This window comes from Mustela nivalis (genome assembly GCF_964662115.1).
Source record: "Mustela nivalis genome assembly, chromosome: 2".
Classification (NCBI taxonomy): domain Eukaryota; kingdom Metazoa; phylum Chordata; class Mammalia; order Carnivora; family Mustelidae; genus Mustela; species Mustela nivalis.
This window is the reverse complement of record NC_139021.1, coordinates 13,342,541-13,352,683: the sequence shown is the minus strand read 5'-3', so window position 1 is coordinate 13,352,683 and position 10,143 is coordinate 13,342,541. Positions and strand designations below refer to the sequence as shown.

The following is a 10,143-nucleotide window of genomic DNA, read 5'->3' as shown; positions in this document are numbered from 1 at the left end:
CCACACTGCCCTTGTTCTAATATAGTCAACAAAGCAGAGAGCATTGTGTCGGCTTCCCAGGGTCAAGTCTAGGTACCATGAGGCTTAGGCCAACCAACTCACCTCCTATTTCTTTATCTGCTAAATGGGAATAAGAATATAAGTCTCACTCTATTTTTTTTGAGGAATAAATTGAAATAATCTATGTAAATTGGCAAGCACATTTTACAATTCTTAGAAAAGGGTATTACACCTACCTTTGCCCCCAAATACACATAATTTTTCCAGATGGTATTTAAAATATTTTAGACCTTAAATGAAGCTAACTATAACATGATGAGAGTAATAACTACTGTTTATTGTGTTAAGTTACACACATCATCAGACTTAAACTTCACAACAAAGTTGAAAGAGAGCATATCACTCTTTTAGAAAAGGGAGCTCAGGGTTGTCGAGGCCACAAGTGGAAGCATCTAGAACTAACCCTGTGTTTCTCTTACTAGAAACATTCGAGAGTGGCCAATAAGTTTGAGAATTTAGGCAAGACTGGGGAACATTTAAGTTCCCTTTCCAACTTGTATCCCAATTCTGGAATCTAATTTTTGTCACAAGAAACTATATTTCAGGTAAGGATTACTTAGTGCCAGGCCTTCTCATTGAGTTCTTTCTTCTCCTAGACAGGCCTCCTCTGCTGCAACCATGTTATGCCAGATCATCGGTCAGGCCAAGAAGCATCCGCGCTTGGTTCTCATCTTCATATTTATTGGGGCAGGTAGTACTGGAGCAGAGCGGTTCTTGCACCTGGTGTTGTTCATCCAGATGTCAGTTGGGATAGAAAGAATAACCCAGAAACCTGGAACAAATGGAGTCTCAATCACCAATCAAGTTCTACTCAGTGAATGTAGATTACAGCAAACTAAAGAAAGAAGGTCCAGACTTCTAAATGAAATGTTTCACTCTAAAGCTGCTTAGAATGAAGGTCTTACAGAAGTCATCTGCACAATTTATCACTTATGCAGGAAATATTTCCCCCCTAAATGCACAAAATCATGGTGGCGTATTGTGTTGGGGTTTACACTGAATAATAAATATTTAAAATTTGAGGGGAAAAAAAAGAAACTATATTCCACAGTGTAGAGGTTAATGGCTCCCATGCAGATGCTAGAAGTAATGGCATGGTAGAAACAGAATGGGCTTGGGAAACACTGTGTGTGTGTGTATGTGTGTGTGTGTGTGTGTGTGTGTGTGTGTGATTTTCATATCCTGACTTAAACTTACATTTGAGAAGTGGGGAAAGAGAGAGTTGTAATAGAACAGAAGTGCGTCCATTTTTTGAACACTTACTTTGTGCCAGACATGGTACTAACATCTTTATCTCTATAACCTGCAAACCTACCAGAAAACCTGTGAAGTTGACTTAATATGATCTTCATTTTATGGTTGAGAAACAAGGTTTAGAGACATTGAACATATATCCACAGTTCAAAGACTGGTTTGTTAACACCAAAGCCTCTCCTCCTTTTTTGACAATATCTATGGGGAATTGAAATAAAATATTTGAGTGGCAGATTACAAAACATGGCCTACCTAACCCATTTTGGTGGTTTTAAAATATGTCCACCAATTCAATTATATTCCTCCCTTCAAATGGTGAAGGCTAGTTTCCCACCTTGAGCGTGGGCTATATCAGTAACTCATTTCACACTGGGGGAGGATAGCTAACATGGTGTGATCGCACTGAAGCAGCCTTATGGAGATGTCCCTGTGGTGAGAAATTGAGACTTTCTACCAACAACTGGCAAGGAACTGTGACCTTTCCCAATTGTTATGTGAGTGAGCTATCAAGAATCAAGAATCAAGCCAGGAAGTTTAAAACTACTCTTCTCTGTGATTACCCATGATAGAACCATTTCCCCTCAATCTATAGGAAATCATAATTGGAGAGAAAAACCCACCATCCTATAGCATAAAATACAAGTAGAGATGTCTTCCATGAAGAATCTGGCCATGTGTCACAGTGGAAACAGCGTGGACTCAGAGATCATGCAGTTCCATCTACCACCAGCACAGTGGACACATGATATAACTCCTCTAAATATTGCCATTCTCATCTACAAAGTGGGGATAATAACTCCCAATTTACAAGGTGACCATAATGATTTTAAAAGATCATTTGTTGAGAACTTTATTCTTCAACAAACACTGAAAAATGTTTTGGGCACTATGTTCATTACTGAGGTGGATAAGACACATAGAGCCATACCCTCAAGGAGTTTTCAGAGGAAAATAAACAATCAAATAGTTACATTTCTAAAGCATGGCAAGCTGTACGGCACATGTTAGGTACTCAAAATATATTTGTTTTCTCCTCCCTTTGATCTTCTACTAAAGTCCCACTTAGTGGTAGTGTTGTTGGTGGTGGTAGTGGCGGTAGGTTTTCTTCAAGATATCTCATTTATATGAGACAGTACCTCTTTGAACACTAAAAGCATGGCCACAGTCTCCTTATATTTCCTGGTAGACTCTACAAAAATTGGAGAATTATCTATTCTCTATGATCCATATACTTTATTTTTAAAAGAACATAATATTTATCTTCCAGTTCACTAATGGGATTTGACATTAGAGTCATCATTGAAAAAGACTATTAGGAATTAAAAAGAATAATTAGGAATTAGCTTCTCCCCATAATAATGGGCCTACCCACTATACTTGATCCAAGGAGGTACCCATAGTCACTCTAGACCTTTCCAGAAGGACATGAAAGGGAGACTAAAAAAATATTTCCTTCCAAATTTGCTATGAAGTCACATCACGAAAAACTGACCCTCATTTTCCAATTGATGACTCAAATGGCAATAAAATCCTCAAACTATTCAAAGCCCAGTGGGGATTAGTGAGTAGGAGTACTGGTGGCCATCAGGAGACATGCTCAAAACTTCAGGCTCTGCAGATGCTCTGTAAGTCAAAAGGCCATCATAATCTCCTAATGGCTTGGCTTTCTGTTATTTGTCCATCGGTGACACTTTCATAGCAAACAGTGGTGCCACGGCCCGGAGATCACAGTGGATGTCAGGAAACCTGCAATCTATGAACTAATGGGACAGGCTTTGGTGAGTCATGTCTCCTCTTGTGGAATTTCAGTTTTCCCAGACACAAAGTAAAGGCAATGGATTCCACAAGACTTTTTTCCTGGATCTAAAGTAATATGATAATTGCCCCTTTTCAACAATGATTGCTACCACTTTGAGCATTCTTCCTTATACACTGCTTTGGACCTCTTTTTACATTGTTTTCCTAATCTTTAAACAAACCCAGAGATAAGTGGCTTTATGATGCTCACTTTATAGATGCAAAAGGTTTATTGAGTAACCTCTCTAAAGTAAAAGGCTGGTCTGGAGTTTGGACTCAGCTATGTTCTGCTCTAACCTAAGTGATTCTGGATTGCAGATTGACCAAAGGACAAGTTATTCTAGAAATGCTCAAAGAAAAGGCTGGTGCCATATATCATATGAGGAAAAACAGAAAAGGTAACAATATTTAGTCAAAGGCATATTCTATTGTGATTTTGTTCACCTCTCATTTATCCCTGAGGAATCCCAAGGAAGAACGTTGATATCTATGGACTCCATTTGAAAATTTTAGTAATTCTTCAAATTAAACGTGTGCCAATTAAAATAAACAGGACATATTTAGCCTAAAAATATCAAGCATACTTTGGGGTCCAGAGCACCTTCTTAACTCCTTGACTAGCTCCAGCATAACCCCAAGGTGAGGATCCCCATTGAACCTTAGAGATTTTACTTTTTCTACAGAAATTGCTGAATGCCCATTATGTGTCCAGTAGTATTTGTGCCTCTATGCATGCATATTTTATTCTGTTTCCATATCTAACCAGTGAGTTAGGTACAATGAACCCCATTTTGCTGCTGAAGAAAATAAGTCTCAGAAAAAAGAAAGAGATTTCTCAAGGGCATACTGCAAGGAAAAGGCAGTTAAGGAATGAACCCGAGACCCCTAGATTTCCTCATCACATCAAGCCTGCCTCAGGAGCATGCTAATCTCCCATAGCTTACTTGGAAAGGCCTACTCCTCTCTCATTCAAGAACAGGCAGCTGTATCTAACAAACACAGAAGCAGACATAAAACAGAAGTAATGAAACCTGGGCAGGAAATAAGCAGAGTATTTTAGACATGGCTGTTGTCTGGAGTGGGGAACAGGAAAAGTTCCTGATAATGTGAGCCTGACAATAACAATGAGTAGCTGGAACTAGGAAAGAAGAATCTTCCCCAAAGCTGGGTATTTTCTCAAGTCCTGTCTAGGATCAAAAACAAATCACAAAGAAGTGAAGACACCGAATTCCAGGTAATGTCAAAGTTAAATTCATGCTCAAAAATCTCCTGGCTTTAGGAAGACTATCAACTTTTCTGGGACAGTAAAACAACGCACATAATGCAAAGAGTGGCATGAACCCCTATGTTTATAGCAACATTATTTAAAATAGCCAGATTATGGAAGCACCCCTTGTGTCCACCGATAGATGAATGGATAAGGAAGTTGTGATACATATACACAATGGAATATTATTCAGCCATAAAAAGAATGAAATCTTGCCATTTGCAATGACATGAATGGAGCTAGAGAGTGTAGTGCTAAGTGAAATAAATCAGTCAAAGAAAATACCATGTGATTTCACTCATATATGGAATTTAAGAAACAAAAATGAGCAAACAGAAAAGAGAGAGAGGAGGAAGCCAAGAAACAGGCTCTTTACTACAGACAACAAACTGATGGTTATCAGAAGGCAGATGGGTAGGAGGATGGGGGAAATGGGTGGTAGGGATTAAGGAGTACACTTGTTGTGATGACCACTGGGTCATTTATGGAATTGTTGAATCACTGTATTGCACATGTGAAACTATTACACTGTATATTAACATTAGAATTAAAATAAAAATTAAAAAAAGAAAAATCAACAATAATGATGAAAAAATCAGTGAAAAAAATTAAGAAAAGAATGATCAGTGGACAATGGTTCAGCAGCAGATGGCACAGAGAAATAAGAGCAATATTTTATTTGGGGCTTATTATATATAATATTTTAACTGCCCTTTAACTGCAGGCAGACTCTATAAGGTAGGTGATTAGGATTCCCAACATGTGAATAGGGAAACTGTGCTGGAAATCCTTCATTTGCACCTCCAGATCTTTTCTCTACCCTTCTACACCTGGCCCATACTCTAGGAGACTGACATTTATTGACTACATCAATGAGCTCCTTGCCTTCTGGCTTCCAGTTGGGTTGGTCAATGGGAGCCATCAGTGGGAAGATTGGAAGGTAGAAGAATGACATCTGGCTCTTCATTGCTCCAAGTCCTTTCCTGCTGGAACTTGGATGGGCAGCAATCTTCCATTGGAAGGTATAGCTCTCTCCAGGCAGTTCTTTCCTACAGCTATAACTACTTGCCAGACCCTGGTAAATGCTTCCTCTCCTCCCCCTCAATCCCAGGCTCAGAGTGTAAATGACTCTCTGCTGTCACCAGCTCTGAGATGCTTCACTATCCCTTATGAGTGTCTCTTAGCTCTGTCTGCATCTTTGTAAACAGCTTTGTCTTTCAACTTCCTCAATTGTAGCTTTTAAGTGTACATGCTGATTACTTTGGGAGGGATGCAGACTGATACGGAATCCAACACAGAAGAGTTAAGTGGTTGTCACAAAGTCACACAAATGGGGTGTTAGTTAAAGCAATGTCAGTTGCTATATCAAATCTTAAATCTCAGTGATTTCAATCAAGACACATAAATTTTTCACTTAAGTAGAGCATAGGGGTTCCTGAGTGGCAGGTGGCTGTCCTCCAAATGGTGATTCAGGAACCTGGCTCCTTCAACCTCACTGGCTCCACTATCCTCACAAGTGATTTCCATGTTCTCTCCTGATCATCGGCATCAAAATGGAAGGGGTTCAATCACAAAACCTTGTGTGTCAGGCCTGGCGGTGCCAAGCATCTCTACCACTCGTTTTTCATTGGCCCAAACTCAGTACGTGGCTCTCCAATTGTGAGAGACCCAGAGAAAATGCGTTTACAAGGATAAAGGAAAGTGTTGGCTACCTCCGGGAGTGAGTATGAAAGCACATTCAAATTCAGAGCTGTCCCATTCAGTACCCAAGACCTCGAGTTCATGGTCTACACTGTGTATTTAATGTGTGCATGACATAACAAGATTTAACTATGTGAGTTCAGGGGCAAAAGAGAGAAGGCAAGAACAATTTGAGTAATGTGGTAGGATCAGCCCATGATCTCACAATTGGTGTATCTGCTCTGGAAAGAATGTAAGATGGAAAATATGATCTGCTGCTGACTCAGTTTACCTCAAGGACTACTTTTCTCTAATATAAACACCTCATTGCACATGATTCTGTGATTCTAGCACTTAAGGTTACATTTTCTGACCCCTCAGCTCCTATTTAGCAAAGGCATGCACATACATACATGTACATTTCATCATAAATACTATTGTAACAGGATTATATAAACAAAAATATGCATTCTATGACTTACAGTCCCTTTTAGAAATCTCAAGGGTAATTTTTATTATATACTCTGTTTGCCTTATCCACTGAATTTAGAACCTGTCCCCATGAATCCTGAATCTCCACTCTACCCAAACTGTAGATCTCTCTCTCCACTCACACCTCTGTGAATTTCTCTCCACTGTATGTGAGTTTTAGAGTGTTAGTACACACCCTCTGGGAATACAGACAGTGGAACTTTTCACATTGCTATGTAAATCTGCAGATTCACTACTCAGTAAGCATTGACCTGTTGACTTCACCTTTTTTCCACCTTGTAGGCATTCCCAGTGATCCAGGAATTTGGAGAAAGATGTCTCATGAAGGTAACTTCTACCTAAATGAATAATTTGGAGCGCTCATTTGAAAATGGACTTACAAATGTTATTTAGAGATTTAAAAATAATGGATTTGAGTCCTGACTCAGCAAGTAAAAAAATCACAGACTTTCAGCTTGCTGCTCATCTCTGTAGTACCTCTGTATTGCCCAGATGAAAGAAGTATATGATGGGAAACAGAATTTCAAGCACTTTCAGATTATCACAGTTAAAAATCTATTGATCTCATCATTCACAAAATGTGATCCACTCTGCCACAACAGTAAAGAAATCCCGTTCCCTGCCCTCCAAGACTGTACACAGGGTAGACAGACAATGCACACATTATCTAACAGAAACAAGATAATTACTGACGGCAGTAACTGGTGAGAAGGAAATCAAATTCAGGGAGTATGTTGGAAAGTGTCCTGAGAAGGGAGAGGGGTGAGCTGCTTTATTTCTCTTTATTTAAATTCAGTTAGCCAACATATAGTACATCATTGGTTCCAGACATAGAGTTCAGTAATTCATCAGTTGTATATAAAAGCCATCACACCAAGTGCCCATCACCAAGTTACCCTATCCCACTACCCAACTCCCTTCCAGCAACCTTCAGCTTGTTTCCTGGAGTTAAGAGTCATGGTTTTTCTCCTTCTCTGATGACTTCCCATTCCATTTTCCCTCCCTTCCCTTATGATCCTTTCTACTGTTTCTTGCATTCCATATATGAGCAAAACAATAAAGTAATTATCTTTCACTGATTGGCTTATTTTGCTCAGCATAATGCCCTCCACTTCCATCCACAATGATGTAAATAGTAAGTATTCATACTTTCTGATGGCTGAGTAATATTCCATTGTATATAAGGACCACATCTCTTTTTCCACTCATCTGTCAATAGGCATTTAGGCTCTTTCCACAATTGGGCTATTGTGGACATTGCTACTATGAACACGGGGGTGCAGGTGCCCCTTTGGACCATTACATTCATATCTTCGGGGTAAATCCCTAGTAGGACAATTGCTGGGTCATAGGGTAGCTCTGTTTTTTAGTTCTTGAGGAACCTAGAATCGTGGTCGGAGAAGGCTCCTGATGATAAGAATGACTGCCAGGTTAGGTGTGGAAGACCAGTATTCCAGGCACAAAGATCAACCATGGTAATGGCCATGAGATCAGGATGGTTTGGGGGAACTGGGAGAATTGCCCTCGCCTGTCGGCTGCAGTGGAGAGACAGACGTGAGGTGGAAAGGTATCTTTGTCATTCATAGTTTCTGCCACTCATTTTTGTCCTTGACTTTGATTTCTTTATTTTCCCCTATTTCATGCCTGTCATCTCCTGGTCTGGAAGGTGTGACATCTTATCCTTTATTGAATCCTGCCTTGTCCCCGACGGGACCTAGCATGGAGTGAAAAATCCATAATATTCCCTGATACATCACCTGGCTAGGATTTCAGCAAGGTATTCAACAAACCCTTTGGAATCTTAGGAATTAAAAAAATATATATATCTACCCCAAACCCACCACACTTCTGCACCCCTGTGGCCATTTACTATCTCATTCAAGAACATCTTCATTTACTGTTGGACACATATTTGCATATTCCTACCTGAACTTTTACTTAAAGACCCTTCTCAAAAGAAGTCTATGAGCCAAAAAAAAAAATTAAAAAAAAAAAGAAGTCTATGAGCTCCATGAAATTACATACAAATTGTGCATATGTATGTATTCTTCTCTTCTGGGGAGATAGTCTGTCTGTACCTTTCCTCAATGATTTTACACATCTGAAGTATTCCTTTTTTTTAAGATTTTTTTATTTATTTGCCAGAGAGAGAGAGAGTACACACAAGCAGGCAGAGAGGCAGGCAGAGGCAGCGAGAGAAGCAGGCTCCCTGCCAAGCAAGGAGCCCGATGTGGAACTCGATCCCAGGACCTTGGAATCATGACCTGAGCCGAAGGCAGTGGCTTAACCAACTGAGCCACCCAGGCGTCCCCATCTGAAGTATTCTTAAACAAAGCTTCTCTCCCAAATCCCATGAGTTCCACGAGTCTTTCCTGCCTAACACAAGGCATTCCCAAACTGACCTCCAGTGCCCTATGCATTCCATACCATATATTTGGGTAATTCTACTATGCTTATTGTCATAAAAACTAGAACTTATCAAAAAATTGATAACAACTTTGTTTTCATTGTTAGTACTTTAAAAGAGCTAGGACTCTTTTCTTTTGCTGCTTATATGAAGTTTAAGTAGTCCACTCAAAGTAACTACTATCCACATATATGCATACCCAGCACACACATATTATACACGCACACCACATATGCACACATACATTCACACAAGGACACACACAACTTTGGCCAAGACAAATAGTAGAAGAAATTTCCAGCAATCTCTGAACCAAAAAAAAAAAAAAAATAGGAATAATCCAGGCGATGCCGTTTTAATTGCAGCAAAGTGTGTGGGCACTGGAGTCAAATTGCCTGCAGTTGAATCTTGGCACTTTTACTGGCTAGTTGTGTGACCCTGGGCAAATTAATTCATCATGCCTCAATTTCCTCATTTGCTAAATTTGTCATTAGTCTCCTTAACCTGTAGGACTGTTGAGTGAGAGCCACACTCTCAAGAAGATTTACTGTACTCTGAGTTTTTTATTTTATACCTTATAGTGTATTGGGTCATCTTTTGTTGAATTTGATGTCTAATCACCTGTTCTGCATGGTTTAGAGAATAAAGCATGGTTCCTTGTCTAAGTAGATGGCCATCTGCCTCTAGAGCAGAGACTCTGAATCCCACCTCCATTCCCCATTAGACATGGAATTACAGGGATGAGCTGACCCAAAGTTCTCCTTTTACCATGAAGACAAATAAAGCCCCGAAGAGTCAAGTGTCTTGCCTGAGATCACAGAATAGGTTAATGATAAAGTTGAGAACTCAAAGCTTCCAGTACCCATCCCAGTTACAGACTGAGTGCATAATAATGCTTGGGGCCCTGTGGGTGTACAGATGATTGAAGCACAGTCCCTGCCCACAAATATTTCAGTCTCACAGATTTTATTAAACCCTACAGGTGGCCAATTGCAATGTTCCCTAACCTTTTTGAGCTTGAGTCTGAGAGGGCAGGGAAATGCATGGTGCCTTCCTATCTTGGACTTTTGGGGAGTTGATTCCTGGCCACTCAGTATTCACAATCTGAAGAGCTTCTAAGCCTTAACCTGTGCCAGTTCACAGCAGAAACATGCATTCAAAGCTGATCTATGTCAGCCTCACATGG

At 39.9% G+C, this 10,143-nt stretch overlaps 1 pseudogene across 1 annotated transcript; it reads left to right on the top strand.

Moving 5' to 3' along the window:
• The first annotated feature begins 634 nt into the window (after positions 1-634).
• Positions 635-1,056, top strand: LOC309858221 (cytochrome c oxidase subunit NDUFA4 pseudogene; annotated as a pseudogene). Its single transcript has one exon. The product of its transcript is annotated as a cytochrome c oxidase subunit NDUFA4 pseudogene (transcript).
• Positions 1,057-10,143: the final 9,087 nt, after the last annotated feature.